This window comes from Physella acuta, unplaced genomic scaffold (genome assembly GCF_028476545.2).
Source record: "Physella acuta isolate Inbredline_101_S28 unplaced genomic scaffold, ASM2847654v3 ptg002569l, whole genome shotgun sequence".
Taxonomy (NCBI): Eukaryota; Metazoa; Mollusca; class Gastropoda; family Physidae; genus Physella; species Physella acuta.
The window spans coordinates 1-22,613 of record NW_026734030.1 but is presented as its reverse complement, the minus strand read 5'-3'; the positions used below and the strand labels follow the sequence as shown (position 1 = coordinate 22,613).

The 22,613-nt window shown below is 38.9% G+C and overlaps 3 non-coding genes across 3 annotated transcripts; all 3 read right to left on the bottom strand.

Annotated features, from left to right (window-relative positions):
* Positions 1–224: 224 nt before the first annotated feature.
* On the bottom strand, positions 225–343 carry LOC131933600 (5S ribosomal RNA). Its single transcript, XR_009385084.1, has one exon. It is a non-coding gene; the product is annotated as a 5S ribosomal RNA (ribosomal RNA).
* Positions 344–8,503: 8,160 nt separating this feature from the next.
* LOC131933599 (5S ribosomal RNA) lies at positions 8,504–8,622 on the bottom strand. Its single transcript, XR_009385083.1, has one exon. It is a non-coding gene; the product is annotated as a 5S ribosomal RNA (ribosomal RNA).
* Positions 8,623–16,779: 8,157 nt separating this feature from the next.
* LOC131933598 (5S ribosomal RNA) lies at positions 16,780–16,898 on the bottom strand. Its single transcript, XR_009385082.1, has one exon. It is a non-coding gene; the product is annotated as a 5S ribosomal RNA (ribosomal RNA).
* Positions 16,899–22,613: the final 5,715 nt, after the last annotated feature.

The window sequence follows — 22,613 nt, the reverse complement described above, 5'->3', positions numbered from 1 at the left end:
AATTTGGGCAGAGTGGTCATCTTTCCTTTGTTGGTTTTTAAGGGGTTTGTTTCCATGGGTGGGTAGGATCGAGGTAGCCTACCGTGAAGGCACAAAAGAAACAAACAAAAAATATTTCGATATTACAAAAGTGTTCACAGGTATGTGGTGAACTTAGGAAAGAGTGCAGGTGGTAAGAATAGGTGTCCAGTGGGGCAAAAAATAAAAGACAAAAGATGAAAAAAAGTCTACAACACGTGGTGTTCCCAAGCGGTCACCCATCTAAGTACTAACCACGCCCGACGTTGCTTGACTGCGGTGATCGGACGAGAACCGGTATTTTCAACGTGGTATGGCCGTAGACATCTGTGTGAGAAAATTGGGGCTTATAAATATACTCAAACGAAATCAGCAGTTATTCGTCCTTTTCTGGCTACAATAATGATTTCACTGCTTTCCTCATATTATTTCAATAATAAAAAACGCCCTAAATCTCCACAAAAGCGAAACATTGTTTTAATATCGAATACTATGTGCCTTTTTTTCCCTCTACAGCCATTGGTCGCTATTTTTAACCTGAGGCGGTAACCACCGGTAGACTTCCCTGAGCTACTAATTTTCGAGCATCGCGCGTTGTAAAATACAAAATAAATACATTTTCCCCATTTTCCTTGACTAAAATCAGAAAACCAGGTGCCCCCTGCATCCGACCTGTCCTTTAACTATCGCTTTCATGTGAAATGATCTATCGGAAAGGCGATACTTTAACTTTTTTGGGTCTCCCGCTCACTCACTCCTTCCGAAACATTCTGCACGAATTCATTCAATTTTAATCCAACTCATCACATAGATCTAGATCTAGCCGCCTACAAGTCTACTAATTTAATGTTTGAGAAATAGTTCAATGCTTTTCATTTATTAATTATTCTTTTAACCTTTTCCCACGACAACTGGCACATTTATTTTCAGTCTATTAATATTCTGGCTTCATTTTAAAACACGCAACTAGGCGACGATCTAGAATTCTAGATCTAACGCTCTAGCTTAACTAAAATAATATAAACAGGAGGGTAGATCTATTCAAAATACTGTTTCAAAAATTACAATAATAATTTCACGGTGAAAAAAAAAAGGCAGGCGATCCATGGTTAATTAAATGCTAATTAAGGATGTTGCTTAAAAGGTTAGGTTGGCCTGGGACGCCAGTATTTCTCTAGAGTCTAGATCTAGAATTTCTAGATTCTGTAGGAATGAGTAGCCTAGGTATTAATAATTAAATGCATTAGTAATTATTAGTAAATAACATAAGATTTAGTTCAGTAAAAACTAATAGATCTAGATTTTAGGTCCAATGTTGGCTATCAGACTTGATGCTTGATTGTAATGATTATTAGGTTTGAGCAATTAATTTTTTTAAACATTTTTTTTAATTATTAGTATTAGTGATAAGTCATCATTAGTGGGAGTAAATTTACTTCTTTCCAGTCTGGTTCTGGGTTTCCTTGTAGCCTATATAATCTAGATCTAGTTGGTGATAATATTAATAAATATTGTTTCCCATTTTAAATACTCAGGCGGTTTGTTTGAAAGTCTGACCGCAGCTCCATATTCATTGACTGTCGAAGCAGCGCATAAAATGAATTAGCTTATATCCAGGGCTGGCCTGGTCTGCCTGTTATTGTGACTGAATTGTCCTACAGACAAGACCTGAAGAAGCCCTCGTTAAGTAATAAGTGTACAGCTTGCTTTTAGCCTGGCGCGGGGATCTTTCACCGGCCACTTTAACATTCTGCGACAGGGCAGGCCTTTACTTTAAGCTTTAATCTTAGCTGGTTCCGCTTTAACACAGGGTATTCTTTTGTCTTTAAGTATACCGCTTTCTTTCATCAGCCTGGAACCCTGTGTCTGCTACCGGTATCTCATCCGGCAGGGCAAAACAATTTCCAGTTTTTAAATTAAGCTGATGTCATTTTTAATACCAATGATTAGGATTTTGGCACAATGCTTATTTTTCTATATACACAAGATGAATTTCACATCATTTTCTGATTTCAGTTTAAGTTTGAAAGCATGTAAAATGTCAATTTGTCCTGCTATGTGATTTTTCTTCATTTATTTTTTGCTAGCCCATGGCATCACATTATGAAGACTCTACTAATATCTTTAGGCTGGGGCCAGTACCTTAACCGACTGTCGTCAAATGAAAAAACTGACAGAAGAGCGCAATTTAATACACACAACAGATATATATGTATCCGAACAAACAAATAAATATATTTGAACATATATACATACCTTTATATACGCACACTGATATATACATATATTTACATAATAAATACATTATATATGAATATATCTATATATATAACTTATTTATTTATACATATATATATATATATATATACTTATATATATATATATATATATATATATATATATATATATATATATATGTATTATGAATATATATATTAATTCTTATATAATATATATTTGTAAATATAAATTATATATATGTGTGTATATATATATCCTTCTGTTTGCTGGGGTAGAAGAAAAAAACTTATAATTATAATATTCTGAAGGATATTATTTTACTTGAGCGTCTTTCGTCTACACTCAAATATATATATTTGAATATACATTCAAATATATATTCAATGAATATACATTTAGACACACATGTAAATATATATATATATATATACACAAAACATGCATATATATACATACGTATATATAGACATATATACAATATTCGTCTATGTATATATATTCAATATTTTTACATTATAAATAAATATATATATAAAAATATATATATATATATATATATATATATATTTAAAAAAATATATACATATATGAAATACTTTTTACACATATTTATTTATGCTTCTATAATATATGGAAGGATATTAATTTACTCAAGCGTCTGCCTTGGGTGTTTATATAAAAAGAGAAGGGTTGAACTAATGAGAGGAATAAAAAAAATCTTTATATTCAATCTAATTTATTTATATTGTATATGTTATAGACTGGCATACATTTTTTTCTCTCTGGTTTATGTGAAAGGAGCTTGCAGGGATTCAAATTATTATTTTTTGCATTGAAATTCATTCTTTATTAATCACAGCTATGTTGCAGGCATATAAATACTTCCCTTTGGGCTCAAGTTGCTTTGAAAGAATCCTTGTCAGTATAGAACTAGTACCAGGACCATAAATGTATGCCCCAGGGCAAATGTTAAGAAAACCTCATCATTTTACAACTCCAACTGACCAGGGGCTTAAGAAATGATGCTTCTGCGCAAACTTTCTCGTCAGCCGGTAAGAGATCAACCTCCTTTTGATTGTTTAAATTTAATCTGTGCTGAAATCATTGTGCAGGCTGGCAAAGAAAACCATGAACTTCTTGAAAGCTGTGTACTTGAGCTCATGTTATTTTTTATTTTCTGTATTTTGAAAAAAAAAAAAGTATATATATGATAATAAAAAAAAAAAGTTCAGAGTATTTAATTGTTGTTTTGTCTTGTTAAAGAGAATGTATGTTGTGCAGAAGTGTAACCAACTCATTTTCAAGCCAGGCCTAGCAAAAGACAAAACCAAAAGAATCATATGATATGATGGTAGTAGGAAAAAAGTATATCAGTGAACAAATGGTGGCAGATGCATGCCTTAGCAATCTGACATGGTAGCTTTAATGAAAGAAAAACAAAAATAATAAAAACACCAAAAGCCACACTCACACAGTTATGTTCAACATATATAATGAAGACAGAAAAAAACCAACCCACCAGAATGGATGTATTGTAATGAAAATGGCAGTTAGCACTGGTGATAAGAATCAAAGTGTTGGCTAATAATTCCTATTACAACAGCCAGCCTTATAATCTGAATTAAAACTATTAAATCCCATTCATCCCTTGGATCTATGCCAAACAACACACAATAAATGATATGCATAGAGGTGTGCTGATGCCCTGTGTGAGATGCAGAATGAAATAGTGTTTTTAAAAAAAAGGAGCCACCCAGTAATAAGTATGTGGCCTTTTTATGTCTAGTTTAAAGGATAGAATTAGCATGAAATGTGTTAAGAGAATAGTGTGTGCAGTTGTTGGGATAGGCATATTACTATGTAGGCCTATGTATGTATGTATATCTATCTCTACTTATTAAAGAAAAGAATGACTAAACAAAAAAAAAAAACTGTAACATGGCAGCTACACAGAGTGGGTGGGTGAGATGAGGGAGGGAGGGAAAACTCGTTCAATGTAAACCAAACCGAGCTAATTGGGAATGGGTGGAGGCCCTGAAAAGGGCCGAGTAGTAGAGCCACAACAAGCAAGCCAGGTGGTTGTTTGCTGTTGTGTTTATTTGCTGGTGGTGTACTTGGTGACAGCCTTGGTGCCTTCACTGACGGCGTGTTTGGCCAGCTCACCGGGCAGGAGGAGACGGACAGCGGTCTGGATCTCCCTGGAGGTGATGGTGCTGCGCTTGTTGTAGTGGGCAAGACGGCTGGCTTCAGCTGAAATGCGCTCAAAGATGTCGTTGACGAAGGAGTTCATGATGGACATGGCCTTGGAGGAAATGCCAGTGTCAGGGTGCACCTGCTTCAAGACTTTGTAAATGTAGATGCTGTAGCTTTCCTTTCTCCTCCTCTTCTTTTTCTTGTCACCGGTGCGTACGGCTTTAGCCTTACCGGCCTTCTTGGCTCCCTTGGAAGAAACTTTAGGTGGCATGTTGTTTTCTTTTCAATGGCTTGAACAGAAATGAGGCGAACCGACCGCCGGCCGCCCTTTTATATGAAACGGCGAGGAAATTTGGAGAGTACGAGTACGAGTACGAACGCCAAGCCGCTGCGCAGCCAATCAGAACGCTCGCTTGGTGACGAACGGATTTCCTCGCCGTTTCGTATAAAAGGGCCGATCTCGCCGTTAAGTCTTCATTCATCGCCTGCAGCCGTATCGCTGTTAGTCGCTGTATTTCTTCTCGCTCCTAACCAACTCACAATGTCCGGACGTGGTAAAGGCGGTAAAGTCAAGGGAAAGTCCAAGTCTCGCTCCTCCAGGGCAGGCCTTCAATTCCCAGTCGGACGTATTCATCGTCTGTTGAGGAAAGGAAACTATGCTGAGCGTGTCGGTGCTGGTGCCCCAGTCTACCTAGCCGCCGTCCTCGAGTATTTGGCCGCTGAAGTGCTCGAGTTGGCCGGCAACGCTGCCAGAGACAACAAGAAGACAAGAATCATTCCTCGTCACCTCCAGCTGGCCATCCGTAACGACGAAGAGTTGAACAAACTTTTGTCGGGTGTCACCATCGCCCAGGGTGGTGTCCTCCCCAACATCCAGGCCGTGCTTCTGCCCAAGAAGTCACAGAAGACACCCGGTGGCAAGAGCTAAACAGTGTCACCCTGCTGCCCACTGTCCACCTAGCCTACTACTGTCCTTTTCAGGACAACCAAAGTTTACCCAATTAGCTTTCGTTGTGTGTCAATGAACAAAAATCGAGTTTTCCTACCCTACCCTACCCTACCCTACTTGTTTCAAACTTTATTAATAACGTATCAACATGTCAATCACTAGCAGTATGAGATCATTATTATAGATGTATAATACTTACACTGGTTTACACGAGCAGAACAGGGAGGGGGCGGTCATATTAATAGTAGTAACTGGACATATTTTAGGGGTATTCGTTCATAGATACAAATGAAAATAGAATCTATTTTTCTTTAAATGTGCTCCGTTTAACCCCTGTCTACAACAAATAAGGGTGGTCGTTATTTTAAAATTCTATTCTTTAACCTACCGCTAGTCTACCCTTTTTATTTTATATCTTCTTCTTTTTAAAACCAAATATGTTTTTATTAATCCTTCCCCCTCATTTATTTACACACTGTGTAAATACCGCCGATCGGGCGGTCGAATCGGGTCAGAATATCTACCTAGGTCTATAGACTAGGTCTAGATCTAAATTGTTTCAGGCAGTCTATGTTGGGTTCTTTTCTAATCACTCACACACACATTCATAATTCATTGAAGACGACAGAAGCAAACACACCGGATTCCATTGACAAGCGGCACAACCAAGGATTTCATTTGAACGAAGAATATTTTGTGTTATCGGCCCTGTCTGCTATTAATAGATCGCTCGGCTGGATACCGTGTCTAAAAATAATCTGCTATGTCGACGCTGTCTCAACGTTGTGTGGCTGCTACTGGCCAATCAGCGTCGTTAAACTCGTACTCGTCCAATGGGAGAGCTTCGTTGCGCTAAGGGTTTGGCGGACGGTTATAAAAGGGCCAGCAGCGCTGAGCTGCCGCATTTCCTTAACAGTCAGTTAAGATCATTCAAAAAAAAAAAGATGGCTCGTACCAAACAAACCGCCCGAAAATCTACTGGAGGCAAAGCCCCACGTAAACAGCTGGCCACCAAAGCCGCCAGAAAGTCAGCACCAGCCACCGGCGGTGTTAAGAAGCCCCATCGTTACAGGCCTGGAACCGTCGCCCTGAGAGAAATCCGTCGTTACCAGAAGAGCACTGAGCTGCTCATTCGCAAGCTGCCATTCCAGCGCCTGGTCAGAGAAATCGCCCAGGACTTCAAGACTGACCTTCGCTTCCAGAGCTCCGCTGTCATGGCCCTGCAGGAGGCTAGCGAGGCTTACCTCGTCGGTCTGTTTGAAGACACCAACCTGTGCGCCATCCACGCCAAGCGTGTCACCATCATGCCCAAGGACATCCAGCTAGCCAGACGTATCCGTGGTGAGCGTGCTTAAGAGGTTTCTTTTAAGCCCAAACCACCACCCCCCTGTCCTCAACCAAGGTCCTTTTTAGGACCACCTGACAACGTTCAGATTAGCAGTGAAGGTCCCCCACCTCACGAGTTTCCACCCACCCACCCACTACACCCCCTGCCCATGTCTGCCACTCTACTACTACTACTACTACTACATCTATTAGTATTATTCTGGGGGATGCGGGAGATAGGTTCTATTCATTTATCTCTTTAATTCAACTCACACATCACATTGCTATTTGAATTCGTGTATGCATGCTGTTGATATTGTTTTATTTATCTCAAATGTGAAGAAAGGAGAGAATAAATTTTATATTTTTCTTTCACCCACCCACCACCCTATCCATTGCTTTTTAAAATATATATATAAAAAAAAAAAAAGAAAAACCCTTTAGGGTTAGAGCTAGATATCTAGATCTTAATCGGAGAGCAGAAATTATTCTTAACGACTACACGCCATAGATTATTTAATTATTAGAAGCCTAACTAACCTATTCGTTTCACGATGTAAACAAACCACTGCGAGTACGGAGCGGAGTACGAGAATATTATTTCGTTCGTACTCGACCAATCAGCGTTCGAGATTCTCTCGTACTCGCATAATGAGCTCGCTCGTACTCGCATAATTAGGTGTAGGGAAATATTTCAGTTTTATTCGCACAAAACGGTGAAAATAACGTCTAATATCATATTTTAACATGACAAACGTGGATCTTTTCTATGCCTACACGTGTGGGCAATGAAACTCTTTATTTTTTATCCAAGGGTCGCATAGCAGAATAGGTGAAAAAATGACTTTGAAAACGACACCGTTAGCCGACAAGCCAGCAACATTCCAGTCGACACGGCAAGCTGCTTTTTCATTGGCTGGCTCATTCGCCGACCGCTTTTGGTTGGGCGGTGTCCGCCATATTGAACGAACTCGAGCCCAGGACCGTATATAAGGAGCGAGTTTCTCTGCAGACGGCGTTTTTCGAACACTCCTTCATCAACAAAGAAGAAAAATTCAATATGTCTGGCCGAGGCAAAGGTGGTAAGGGACTCGGCAAAGGAGGCGCCAAGCGTCACAGGAAGGTGTTGCGTGATAACATCCAAGGTATCACCAAGCCAGCCATCCGTCGTCTTGCTCGCAGAGGTGGTGTCAAACGTATCTCTGGTCTGATCTACGAAGAAACCAGAGGTGTCCTCAAGGTGTTCCTTGAAAATGTCATCCGTGATGCCGTCACCTACACTGAGCACGCCAAGAGGAAGACCGTCACTGCTATGGATGTCGTCTATGCTCTGAAACGTCAAGGTCGCACCCTGTACGGCTTCGGCGGTTAAACTCAACCCAGGACCACCCATTTGTTCTACCCATCCGGCCCTTATTAGGGCCACCCATACGTTTCCGAATTAGCTCGAGTGGTTGTAACCCCTACACGAATGTTTTCCATACCTACCCCTTATTTAACTTACTGAGTTACTTCTAATTATTAGGTTGTAGCCTACTTAGTTTATTTATTTAATTTGGGCAGAGTGGTCATCTTTCCTTTGTTGGTTTTTAAGGGGTTTGTTTCCATGGGTGGGTAGGATCGAGGTAGCCTACCGTGAAGGCACAAAAGAAACAAACAAAAAATATTTCGATATTACAAAAGTGTTCACAGGTATGTGGTGAACTTAGGAAAGAGTGCAGGTGGTAAGAATAGGTGTCCAGTGGGGCAAAAAATAAAAGACAAAAGATGAAAAAAAGTCTACAACACGTGGTGTTCCCAAGCGGTCACCCATCTAAGTACTAACCACGCCCGACGTTGCTTGACTGCGGTGATCGGACGAGAACCGGTATTTTCAACGTGGTATGGCCGTAGACATCTGTGTGAGAAAATTGGGGCTTATAAATATACTCAAACGAAATCAGCAGTTATTCGTCCTTTTCTGGCTACAATAATGATTTCACTGCTTTCCTCATATTATTTCAATAATAAAAAACGCCCTAAATCTCCACAAAAGCGAAACATTGTTTTAATATCGAATACTATGTGCCTTTTTTTCCCTCTACAGCCATTGGTCGCTATTTTTAACCTGAGGCGGTAACCACCGGTAGACTTCCCTGAGCTACTAATTTTCGAGCATCGCGCGTTGTAAAATACAAAATAAATACATTTTCCCCATTTTCCTTGACTAAAATCAGAAAACCAGGTGCCCCCTGCATCCGACCTGTCCTTTAACTATCGCTTTCATGTGAAATGATCTATCGGAAAGGCGATACTTTAACTTTTTTGGGTCTCCCGCTCACTCACTCCTTCCGAAACATTCTGCACGAATTCATTCAATTTTAATCCAACTCATCACATAGATCTAGATCTAGCCGCCTACAAGTCTACTAATTTAATGTTTGAGAAATAGTTCAATGCTTTTCATTTATTAATTATTCTTTTAACCTTTTCCCACGACAACTGGCACATTTATTTTCAGTCTATTAATATTCTGGCTTCATTTTAAAACACGCAACTAGGCGACGATCTAGAATTCTAGATCTAACGCTCTAGCTTAACTAAAATAATATAAACAGGAGGGTAGATCTATTCAAAATACTGTTTCAAAAATTACAATAATAATTTCACGGTGAAAAAAAAAAGGCAGGCGATCCATGGTTAATTAAATGCTAATTAAGGATGTTGCTTAAAAGGTTAGGTTGGCCTGGGACGCCAGTATTTCTCTAGAGTCTAGATCTAGAATTTCTAGATTCTGTAGGAATGAGTAGCCTAGGTATTAATAATTAAATGCATTAGTAATTATTAGTAAATAACATAAGATTTAGTTCAGTAAAAACTAATAGATCTAGATTTTAGGTCCAATGTTGGCTATCAGACTTGATGCTTGATTGTAATGATTATTAGGTTTGAGCAATTAATTTTTTTAAACATTTTTTTTAATTATTAGTATTAGTGATAAGTCATCATTAGTGGGAGTAAATTTACTTCTTTCCAGTCTGGTTCTGGGTTTCCTTGTAGCCTATATAATCTAGATCTAGTTGGTGATAATATTAATAAATATTGTTTCCCATTTTAAATACTCAGGCGGTTTGTTTGAAAGTCTGACCGCAGCTCCATATTCATTGACTGTCGAAGCAGCGCATAAAATGAATTAGCTTATATCCAGGGCTGGCCTGGTCTGCCTGTTATTGTGACTGAATTGTCCTACAGACAAGACCTGAAGAAGCCCTCGTTAAGTAATAAGTGTACAGCTTGCTTTTAGCCTGGCGCGGGGATCTTTCACCGGCCACTTTAACATTCTGCGACAGGGCAGGCCTTTACTTTAAGCTTTAATCTTAGCTGGTTCCGCTTTAACACAGGGTATTCTTTTGTCTTTAAGTATACCGCTTTCTTTCATCAGCCTGGAACCCTGTGTCTGCTACCGGTATCTCATCCGGCAGGGCAAAACAATTTCCAGTTTTTAAATTAAGCTGATGTCATTTTTAATACCAATGATTAGGATTTTGGCACAATGCTTATTTTTCTATATACACAAGATGAATTTCACATCATTTTCTGATTTCAGTTTAAGTTTGAAAGCATGTAAAATGTCAATTTGTCCTGCTATGTGATTTTTCTTCATTTATTTTTTGCTAGCCCATGGCATCACATTATGAAGACTCTACTAATATCTTTAGGCTGGGGCCAGTACCTTAACCGACTGTCGTCAAATGAAAAAACTGACAGAAGAGCGCAATTTAATACACACAACAGATATATATGTATCCGAACAAACAAATAAATATATTTGAACATATATACATACCTTTATATACGCACACTGATATATACATATATTTACATAATAAATACATTATATATGAATATATCTATATATATAACTTATTTATTTATACATATATATATATATATATATACTTATATATATATATATATATATATATATATATATATATATATATATATGTATTATGAATATATATATTAATTCTTATATAATATATATTTGTAAATATAAATTATATATATGTGTGTATATATATATCCTTCTGTTTGCTGGGGTAGAAGAAAAAAACTTATAATTATAATATTCTGAAGGATATTATTTTACTTGAGCGTCTTTCGTCTACACTCAAATATATATATTTGAATATACATTCAAATATATATTCAATGAATATACATTTAGACACACATGTAAATATATATATATATATATACACAAAACATGCATATATATACATACGTATATATAGACATATATACAATATTCGTCTATGTATATATATTCAATATTTTTACATTATAAATAAATATATATATAAAAATATATATATATATATATATATATATATATTTAAAAAAATATATACATATATGAAATACTTTTTACACATATTTATTTATGCTTCTATAATATATGGAAGGATATTAATTTACTCAAGCGTCTGCCTTGGGTGTTTATATAAAAAGAGAAGGGTTGAACTAATGAGAGGAATAAAAAAAATCTTTATATTCAATCTAATTTATTTATATTGTATATGTTATAGACTGGCATACATTTTTTTCTCTCTGGTTTATGTGAAAGGAGCTTGCAGGGATTCAAATTATTATTTTTTGCATTGAAATTCATTCTTTATTAATCACAGCTATGTTGCAGGCATATAAATACTTCCCTTTGGGCTCAAGTTGCTTTGAAAGAATCCTTGTCAGTATAGAACTAGTACCAGGACCATAAATGTATGCCCCAGGGCAAATGTTAAGAAAACCTCATCATTTTACAACTCCCAACTGACCAGGGGCTTAAGAAATGATGCTTCTGCGCAAACTTTCTCGTCAGCCGGTAAGAGATCAACCTCCTTTTGATTGTTTAAATTTAATCTGTGCTGAAATCATTGTGCAGGCTGGCAAAGAAAACCATGAACTTCTTGAAAGCTGTGTACTTGAGCTCATGTTATTTTTTATTTTCTGTATTTTGAAAAAAAAAAAAGTATATATATGATAATAAAAAAAAAAAGTTCAGAGTATTTAATTGTTGTTTTGTCTTGTTAAAGAGAATGTATGTTGTGCAGAAGTGTAACCAACTCATTTTCAAGCCAGGCCTAGCAAAAGACAAAACCAAAAGAATCATATGATATGATGGTAGTAGGAAAAAAGTATATCAGTGAACAAATGGTGGCAGATGCATGCCTTAGCAATCTGACATGGTAGCTTTAATGAAAGAAAAACAAAAATAATAAAAACACCAAAAGCCACACTCACACAGTTATGTTCAACATATATAATGAAGACAGAAAAAAACCAACCCACCAGAATGGATGTATTGTAATGAAAATGGCAGTTAGCACTGGTGATAAGAATCAAAGTGTTGGCTAATAATTCCTATTACAACAGCCAGCCTTATAATCTGAATTAAAACTATTAAATCCCATTCATCCCTTGGATCTATGCCAAACAACACACAATAAATGATATGCATAGAGGTGTGCTGATGCCCTGTGTGAGATGCAGAATGAAATAGTGTTTTTAAAAAAAAGGAGCCACCCAGTAATAAGTATGTGGCCTTTTTATGTCTAGTTTAAAGGATAGAATTAGCATGAAATGTGTTAAGAGAATAGTGTGTGCAGTTGTTGGGATAGGCATATTACTATGTAGGCCTATGTATGTATGTATATCTATCTCTACTTATTAAAGAAAAGAATGACTAAACAAAAAAAAAAAAACTGTAACATGGCAGCTACACAGAGTGGGTGGGTGGATGAGGGAGGGAGGGAAAACTCGTTCAATGTAAACCAAACCGAGCTAATTGGGAATGGGTGGAGGCCCTGAAAAGGGCCGAGTAGTAGAGCCACAACAAGCAAGCCAGGTGGTTGTTTGCTGTTGTGTTTTATTTGCTGGTGGTGTACTTGGTGACAGCCTTGGTGCCTTCACTGACGGCGTGTTTGGCCAGCTCACCGGGCAGGAGGAGACGGACAGCGGTCTGGATCTCCCTGGAGGTGATGGTGCTGCGCTTGTTGTAGTGGGCAAGACGGCTGGCTTCAGCTGAAATGCGCTCAAAGATGTCGTTTGACGAAGGAGTTCATGATGGACATGGCCTTGGAGGAAATGCCAGTGTCAGGGTGCACCTGCTTCAAGACTTTGTAAATGTAGATGCTGTAGCTTTCCTTTCTCCTCCTCTTCTTTTTTCTTGTCACCGGTGCGTACGGCTTTAGCCTTACCGGCCTTCTTGGCTCCCTTGGAAGAAACTTTAGGTGGCATGTTGTTTTCTTTTCAATGGCTTGAACAGAAATGAGGCGAACCGACCGCCGGCCGCCCTTTTATATGAAACGGCGAGGAAATTTGGAGAGTACGAGTACGAGTACGAACGCCAAGCCGCTGCGCAGCCAATCAGAACGCTCGCTTGGTGACGAACGGATTCGTTTCGTATAAAAGGGCCGATCTCGCCGTTAAGTCTTCATTCATCGCCTGCAGCCGTATCGCTGTTAGTCGCTGTATTTCTTCTCGCTCCTAACCAACTCACAATGTCCGGACGTGGTAAAGGCGGTAAAGTCAAGGGAAAGTCCAAGTCTCGCTCCTCCAGGGCAGGCCTTCAATTCCCAGTCGGACGTATTCATCGTCTGTTGAGGAAAGGAAACTATGCTGAGCGTGTCGGTGCTGGTGCCCCAGTCTACCTAGCCGCCGTCCTCGAGTATTTGGCCGCTGAAGTGCTCGAGTTGGCCGGCAACGCTGCCAGAGACAACAAGAAGACAAGAATCATTCCTCGTCACCTCCAGCTGGCCATCCGTAACGACGAAGAGTTGAACAAACTTTTGTCGGGTGTCACCATCGCCCAGGGTGGTGTCCTCCCCAACATCCAGGCCGTGCTTCTGCCCAAGAAGTCACAGAAGACACCCGGTGGCAAGAGCTAAACAGTGTCACCCTGCTGCCCACTGTCCACCTAGCCTACTACTGTCCTTTTCAGGACAACCAAAGTTTACCCAATTAGCTTTCGTTGTGTGTCAATGAACAAAAATCGAGTTTTCCTACCCTACCCTACCCTACCCTACTTGTTTCAAACTTTATTAATAACGTATCAACATGTCAATCACTAGCAGTATGAGATCATTATTATAGATGTATAATACTTACACTGGTTTACACGAGCAGAACAGGGAGGGGGCGGTCATATTAATAGTAGTAACTGGACATATTTTAGGGGTATTCGTTCATAGATACAAATGAAAATAGAATCTATTTTTCTTTAAATGTGCTCCGTTTAACCCCTGTCTACAACAAATAAGGGTGGTCGTTATTTTAAAATTCTATTCTTTAACCTACCGCTAGTCTACCCTTTTTATTTTATATCTTCTTCTTTTTAAAACCAAATATGTTTTTATTAATCCTTCCCCCTCATTTATTTACACACTGTGTAAATACCGCCGATCGGGCGGTCGAATCGGGTCAGAATATCTACCTAGGTCTATAGACTAGGTCTAGATCTAAATTGTTTCAGGCAGTCTATGTTGGGTTCTTTTCTAATCACTCACACACACATTCATAATTCATTGAAGACGACAGAAGCAAACACACCGGATTCCATTGACAAGCGGCACAACCAAGGATTTCATTTGAACGAAGAATATTTTGTGTTATCGGCCCTGTCTGCTATTAATAGATCGCTCGGCTGGATACCGTGTCTAAAAATAATCTGCTATGTCGACGCTGTCTCAACGTTGTGTGGCTGCTACTCGGCCAATCAGCGTCGTTAAACTCGTACTCGTCCAATGGGAGAGCTTCGTTGCGCTAAGGGTTTGGCGGACGGTTATAAAAGGGCCAGCAGCGCTGAGCTGCCGCATTTCCTTAACAGTCAGTTAAGATCATTCAAAAAAAAAAAGATGGCTCGTACCAAACAAACCGCCCGAAAATCTACTGGAGGCAAAGCCCCACGTAAACAGCTGGCCACCAAAGCCGCCAGAAAGTCAGCACCAGCCACCGGCGGTGTTAAGAAGCCCCATCGTTACAGGCCTGGAACCGTCGCCCTGAGAGAAATCCGTCGTTACCAGAAGAGCACTGAGCTGCTCATTCGCAAGCTGCCATTCCAGCGCCTGGTCAGAGAAATCGCCCAGGACTTCAAGACTGACCTTCGCTTCCAGAGCTCCGCTGTCATGGCCCTGCAGGAGGCTAGCGAGGCTTACCTCGTCGGTCTGTTTGAAGACACCAACCTGTGCGCCATCCACGCCAAGCGTGTCACCATCATGCCCAAGGACATCCAGCTAGCCAGACGTATCCGTGGTGAGCGTGCTTAAGAGGTTTCTTTTAAGCCCAAACCACCACCCCCTGTCCTCAACCAAGGTCCTTTTTAGGACCACCTGACAACGTTCAGATTAGCAGTGAAGGTCCCCCACCTCACGAGTTTCCACCCACCCACCCACTACACCCCCTGCCCATGTCTGCCACTCTACTACTACTACTACTACTACATCTATTAGTATTATTCTGGGGGATGCGGGAGATAGGTTCTATTCATTTATCTCTTTAATTCAACTCACACATCACATTGCTATTTGAATTCGTGTATGCATGCTGTTGATATTGTTTTATTTATCTCAAATGTGAAGAAAGGAGAGAATAAATTTTATATTTTTCTTTCACCCACCCACCACCCTATCCATTGCTTTTTAAAATATATATATAAAAAAAAAAAAAAGAAAAACCCTTTAGGGTTAGAGCTAGATATCTAGATCTTAATCGGAGAGCAGAAATTATTCTTAACGACTACACGCCATAGATTATTTAATTATTAGAAGCTAACTAACCTATTCGTTTCACGATGTAAACAAACCACTGCGAGTACGGAGCGGAGTACGAGAATATTATTTCGTTCGTACTCGACCAATCAGCGTTCGAGATTCTCTCGTACTCGCATAATGAGCTCGCTCGTACTCGCATAATTAGGTGTAGGGAAATATTTCAGTTTTATTCGCACAAAACGGTGAAAATAACGTCTAATATCATATTTTAACATGACAAACGTGGATCTTTTCTATGCCTACACGTGTGGGCAATGAAACTCTTTATTTTTTATCCAAGGGTCGCATAGCAGAATAGGTGAAAAAATGACTTTGAAAACGACACCGTTAGCCGACAAGCCAGCAACATTCCAGTCGACACGGCAAGCTGCTTTTTCATTGGCTGGCTCATTCGCCGACCGCTTTTGGTTGGGCGGTGTCCGCCATATTGAACGAACTCGAGCCCAGGACCGTATATAAGGAGCGAGTTTCTCTGCAGACGGCGTTTTTCGAACACTCCTTCATCAACAAAGAAGAAAAATTCAATATGTCTGGCCGAGGCAAAGGTGGTAAGGGACTCGGCAAAGGAGGCGCCAAGCGTCACAGGAAGGTGTTGCGTGATAACATCCAAGGTATCACCAAGCCAGCCATCCGTCGTCTTGCTCGCAGAGGTGGTGTCAAACGTATCTCTGGTCTGATCTACGAAGAAACCAGAGGTGTCCTCAAGGTGTTCCTTGAAAATGTCATCCGTGATGCCGTCACCTACACTGAGCACGCCAAGAGGAAGACCGTCACTGCTATGGATGTCGTCTATGCTCTGAAACGTCAAGGTCGCACCCTGTACGGCTTCGGCGGTTAAACTCAACCCAGGACCACCCATTTGTTCTACCCATCCGGCCCTTATTAGGGCCACCCATACGTTTCCGAATTAGCTCGAGTGGTTGTAACCCCTACACGAATGTTTTCCATACCTACCCCTTATTTAACTTACTGAGTTACTTCTAATTATTAGGTTGTAGCCTACTTAGTTTATTTATTTAATTTGGGCAGAGTGGTCATCTTTCCTTTGTTGGTTTTTAAGGGGTTTGTTTCCATGGGTGGGTAGGATCGAGGTAGCCTACCGTGAAGGCACAAAAGAAACAAACAAAAAATATTTCGATATTACAAAAGTGTTCACAGGTATGTGGTGAACTTAGGAAAGAGTGCAGGTGGTAAGAATAGGTGTCCAGTGGGGCAAAAAATAAAAGACAAAAGATGAAAAAAAGTCTACAACACGTGGTGTTCCCAAGCGGTCACCCATCTAAGTACTAACCACGCCCGACGTTGCTTGACTGCGGTGATCGGACGAGAACCGGTATTTTCAACGTGGTATGGCCGTAGACATCTGTGTGAGAAAATTGGGGCTTATAAATATACTCAAACGAAATCAGCAGTTATTCGTCCTTTTCTGGCTACAATAATGATTTCACTGCTTTCCTCATATTATTTCAATAATAAAAAACGCCCTAAATCTCCACAAAAGCGAAACATTGTTTTAATATCGAATACTATGTGCCTTTTTTTCCCTCTACAGCCATTGGTCGCTATTTTTAACCTGAGGCGGTAACCACCGGTAGACTTCCCTGAGCTACTAATTTTCGAGCATCGCGCGTTGTAAAATACAAAATAAATACATTTTCCCCATTTTCCTTGACTAAAATCAGAAAACCAGGTGCCCCCTGCATCCGACCTGTCCTTTAACTATCGCTTTCATGTGAAATGATCTATCGGAAAGGCGATACTTTAACTTTTTTGGGTCTCCCGCTCACTCACTCCTTCCGAAACATTCTGCACGAATTCATTCAATTTTAATCCAACTCATCACATAGATCTAGATCTAGCCGCCTACAAGTCTACTAATTTAATGTTTGAGAAATAGTTCAATGCTTTTCATTTATTAATTATTCTTTTAACCTTTTCCCACGACAACTGGCACATTTATTTTCAGTCTATTAATATTCTGGCTTCATTTTAAAACACGCAACTAGGCGACGATCTAGAATTCTAGATCTAACGCTCTAGCTTAACTAAAATAATATAAACAGGAGGGTAGATCTATTCAAAATACTGTTTCAAAAATTACAATAATAATTTCACGGTGAAAAAAAAAAGGCAGGCGATCCATGGTTAATTAAATGCTAATTAAGGATGTTGCTTAAAAGGTTAGGTTGGCCTGGGACGCCAGTATTTCTCTAGAGTCTAGATCTAGAATTTCTAGATTCTGTAGGAATGAGTAGCCTAGGTATTAATAATTAAATGCATTAGTAATTATTAGTAAATAACATAAGATTTAGTTCAGTAAAAACTAATAGATCTAGATTTTAGGTCCAATGTTGGCTATCAGACTTGATGCTTGATTGTAATGATTATTAGGTTTGAGCAATTAATTTTTTTAAACATTTTTTTTAATTATTAGTATTAGTGATAAGTCATCATTAGTGGGAGTAAATTTACTTCTTTCCAGTCTGGTTCTGGGTTTCCTTGTAGCCTATATAATCTAGATCTAGTTGGTGATAATATTAATAAATATTGTTTCCCATTTTAAATACTCAGGCGGTTTGTTTGAAAGTCTGACCGCAGCTCCATATTCATTGACTGTCGAAGCAGCGCATAAAATGAATTAGCTTATATCCAGGGCTGGCCTGGTCTGCCTGTTATTGTGACTGAATTGTCCTACAGACAAGACCTGAAGAAGCCCTCGTTAAGTAATAAGTGTACAGCTTGCTTTTAGCCTGGCGCGGGGATCTTTCACCGGCCACTTTAACATTCTGCGACAGGGCAGGCCTTTACTTTAAGCTTTAATCTTAGCTGGTTCCGCTTTAACACAGGGTATTCTTTTGTCTTTAAGTATACCGCTTTCTTTCATCAGCCTGGAACCCTGTGTCTGCTACCGGTATCTCATCCGGCAGGGCAAAACAATTTCCAGTTTTTAAATTAAGCTGATGTCATTTTTAATACCAATGATTAGGATTTTGGCACAATGCTTATTTTTCTATATACACAAGATGAATTTCACATCATTTTCTGATTTCAGTTTAAGTTTGAAAGCATGTAAAATGTCAATTTGTCCTGCTATGTGATTTTTCTTCATTTATTTTTTGCTAGCCCATGGCATCACATTATGAAGACTCTACTAATATCTTTAGGCTGGGGCCAGTACCTTAACCGACTGTCGTCAAATGAAAAAACTGACAGAAGAGCGCAATTTAATACACACAACAGATATATATGTATCCGAACAAACAAATAAATATATTTGAACATATATACATACCTTTATATACGCACACTGATATATACATATATTTACATAATAAATACATTATATATGAATATATCTATATATATAACTTATTTATTTATACATATATATATATATATATATACTTATATATATATATATATATATATATATATATATATATATATATATATATATGTATTATGAATATATATATTAATTCTTATATAATATATATTTGTAAATATAAATTATATATATGTGTGTATATATATATCCTTCTGTTTGCTGGGGTAGAAGAAAAAAACTTATAATTATAATATTCTGAAGGATATTATTTTACTTGAGCGTCTTTCGTCTACACTCAAATATATATATTTGAATATACATTCAAATATATATTCAATGAATATACATTTAGACACACATGTAAATATATATATATATATATACACAAAACATGCATATATATACATACGTATATATAGACATATATACAATATTCGTCTATGTATATATATTCAATATTTTTACATTATAAATAAATATATATATAAAAATATATATATATATATATATATATATATATTTAAAAAAATATATACATATATGAAATACTTTTTACACATATTTATTTATGCTTCTATAATATATGGAAGGATATTAATTTACTCAAGCGTCTGCCTTGGGTGTTTATATAAAAAGAGAAGGGTTGAACTAATGAGAGGAATAAAAAAAATCTTTATATTCAATCTAATTTATTTATATTGTATATGTTATAGACTGGCATACATTTTTTTCTCTCTGGTTTATGTGAAAGGAGCTTGCAGGGATTCAAATTATTATTTTTTGCATTGAAATTCATTCTTTATTAATCACAGCTATGTTGCAGGCATATAAATACTTCCCTTTGGGCTCAAGTTGCTTTGAAAGAATCCTTGTCAGTATAGAACTAGTACCAGGACCATAAATGTATGCCCCAGGGCAAATGTTAAGAAAACCTCATCATTTTACAACTCCAACTGACCAGGGGCTTAAGAAATGATGCTTCTGCGCAAACTTTCTCGTCAGCCGGTAAGAGATCAACCTCCTTTTGATTGTTTAAATTTAATCTGTGCTGAAATCATTGTGCAGGCTGGCAAAGAAAACCATGAACTTCTTGAAAGCTGTGTACTTGAGCTCATGTTATTTTTTATTTTCTGTATTTTGAAAAAAAAAAAAAGTATATATATGATAATAAAAAAAAAAAGTTCAGAGTATTTAATTGTTGTTTTGTCTTGTTAAAGAGAATGTATGTTGTGCAGAAGTGTAACCAACTCATTTTCAAGCCAGGCCTAGCAAAAGACAAAACCAAAAGAATCATATGATATGATGGTAGTAGGAAAAAAGTATATCAGTGAACAAATGGTGGCAGATGCATGCCTTAGCAATCTGACATGGTAGCTTTAATGAAAGAAAAACAAAAATAATAAAAACACCAAAAGCCACACTCACACAGTTATGTTCAACATATATAATGAAGACAGAAAAAAACCAACCCACCAGAATGGATGTATTGTAATGAAAATGGCAGTTAGCACTGGTGATAAGAATCAAAGTGTTGGCTAATAATTCCTATTACAACAGCCAGCCTTATAATCTGAATTAAAACTATTAAATCCCATTCATCCCTTGGATCTATGCCAAACAACACACAATAAATGATATGCATAGAGGTGTGCTGATGCCCTGTGTGAGATGCAGAATGAAATAGTGTTTTTAAAAAAAAGGAGCCACCCAGTAATAAGTATGTGGCCTTTTTATGTCTAGTTTAAAGGATAGAATTAGCAAATGTGTTAAGAGAATAGTGTGTGCAGTTGTTGGGATAGGCATATTACTATGTAGGCCTATGTATGTATGTATATCTATCTCTACTTATTAAAGAAAAGAATGACTAAACAAAAAAAAAAAACTGTAACATGGCAGCTACACAGAGTGGGTGGGTGGATGAGGGAGGGAGGGAAAACTCGTTCAATGTAAACCAAACCGAGCTAATTGGGAATGGGTGGAGGCCCTGAAAAGGGCCGAGTAGTAGAGCCACAACAAGCAAGCCAGGTGGTTGTTTGCTGTTGTGTTTATTTGCTGGTGGTGTACTTGGTGACAGCCTTGGTGCCTTCACTGACGGCGTGTTTGGCCAGCTCACCGGGCAGGAGGAGACGGACAGCGGTCTGGATCTCCCTGGAGGTGATGGTGCTGCGCTTGTTGTAGTGGGCAAGACGGCTGGCTTCAGCTGAAATGCGCTCAAAGATGTCGTTGACGAAGGAGTTCATGATGGACATGGCCTTGGAGGAAATGCCAGTGTCAGGGTGCACCTGCTTCAAGACTTTGTAAATGTAGATGCTGTAGCTTTCCTTTCTCCTCCTCTTCTTTTTCTTGTCACCGGTGCGTACGGCTTTAGCCTTACCGGCCTTCTTGGCTCCCTTGGAAGAAACTTTAGGTGGCATGTTGTTTTCTTTTCAATGGCTTGAACAGAAATGAGGCGAACCGACCGCCGGCCGCCCTTTTATATGAAACGGCGAGGAAATTTGGAGAGTACGAGTACGAGTACGAACGCCAAGCCGCTGCGCAGCCAATCAGAACGCTCGCTTGGTGACGAACGGATTTCCTCGCCGTTTCGTATAAAAGGGCCGATCTCGCCGTTAAGTCTTCATTCATCGCCTGCAGCCGTATCGCTGTTAGTCGCTGTATTTCTTCTCGCTCCTAACCAACTCACAATGTCCGGACGTGGTAAAGGCGGTAAAGTCAAGGGAAAGTCCAAGTCTCGCTCCTCCAGGGCAGGCCTTCAATTCCCAGTCGGACGTATTCATCGTCTGTTGAGGAAAGGAAACTATGCTGAGCGTGTCGGTGCTGGTGCCCCAGTCTACCTAGCCGCCGTCCTCGAGTATTTGGCCGCTGAAGTGCTCGAGTTGGCCGGCAACGCTGCCAGAGACAACAAGAAGACAAGAATCATTCCTCGTCACCTCCAGCTGGCCATCCGTAACGACGAAGAGTTGAACAAACTTTTGTCGGGTGTCACCATCGCCCAGGGTGGTGTCCTCCCCAACATCCAGGCCGTGCTTCTGCCCAAGAAGTCACAGAAGACACCCGGTGGCAAGAGCTAAACAGTGTCACCCTGCTGCCCACTGTCCACCTAGCCTACTACTGTCCTTTTCAGGACAACCAAAGTTTACCCAATTAGCTTTCGTTGTGTGTCAATGAACAAAAATCGAGTTTTCCTACCCTACCCTACCCTACCCTACTTGTTTCAAACTTTATTAATAACGTATCAACATGTCAATCACTAGCAGTATGAGATCATTATTATAGATGTATAATACTTACACTGGTTTACACGAGCAGAACAGGGAGGGGGCGGTCATATTAATAGTAGTAACTGGACATATTTTAGGGGTATTCGTTCATAGATACAAATGAAAATAGAATCTATTTTTCTTTAAATGTGCTCCGTTTAACCCCTGTCTACAACAAATAAGGGTGGTCGTTATTTTAAAATTCTATTCTTTAACCTACCGCTAGTCTACCCTTTTTATTTTATATCTTCTTCTTTTTAAAACCAAATATGTTTTTATTAATCCTTCCCCCTCATTTATTTACACACTGTGTAAATACCGCCGATCGGGCGGTCGAATCGGGTCAGAATATCTACCTAGGTCTATAGACTAGGTCTAGATCTAAATTGTTTCAGGCAGTCTATGTTGGGTTCTTTTCTAATCACTCACACACACATTCATAATTCATTGAAGACGACAGAAGCAAACACACCGGATTCCATTGACAA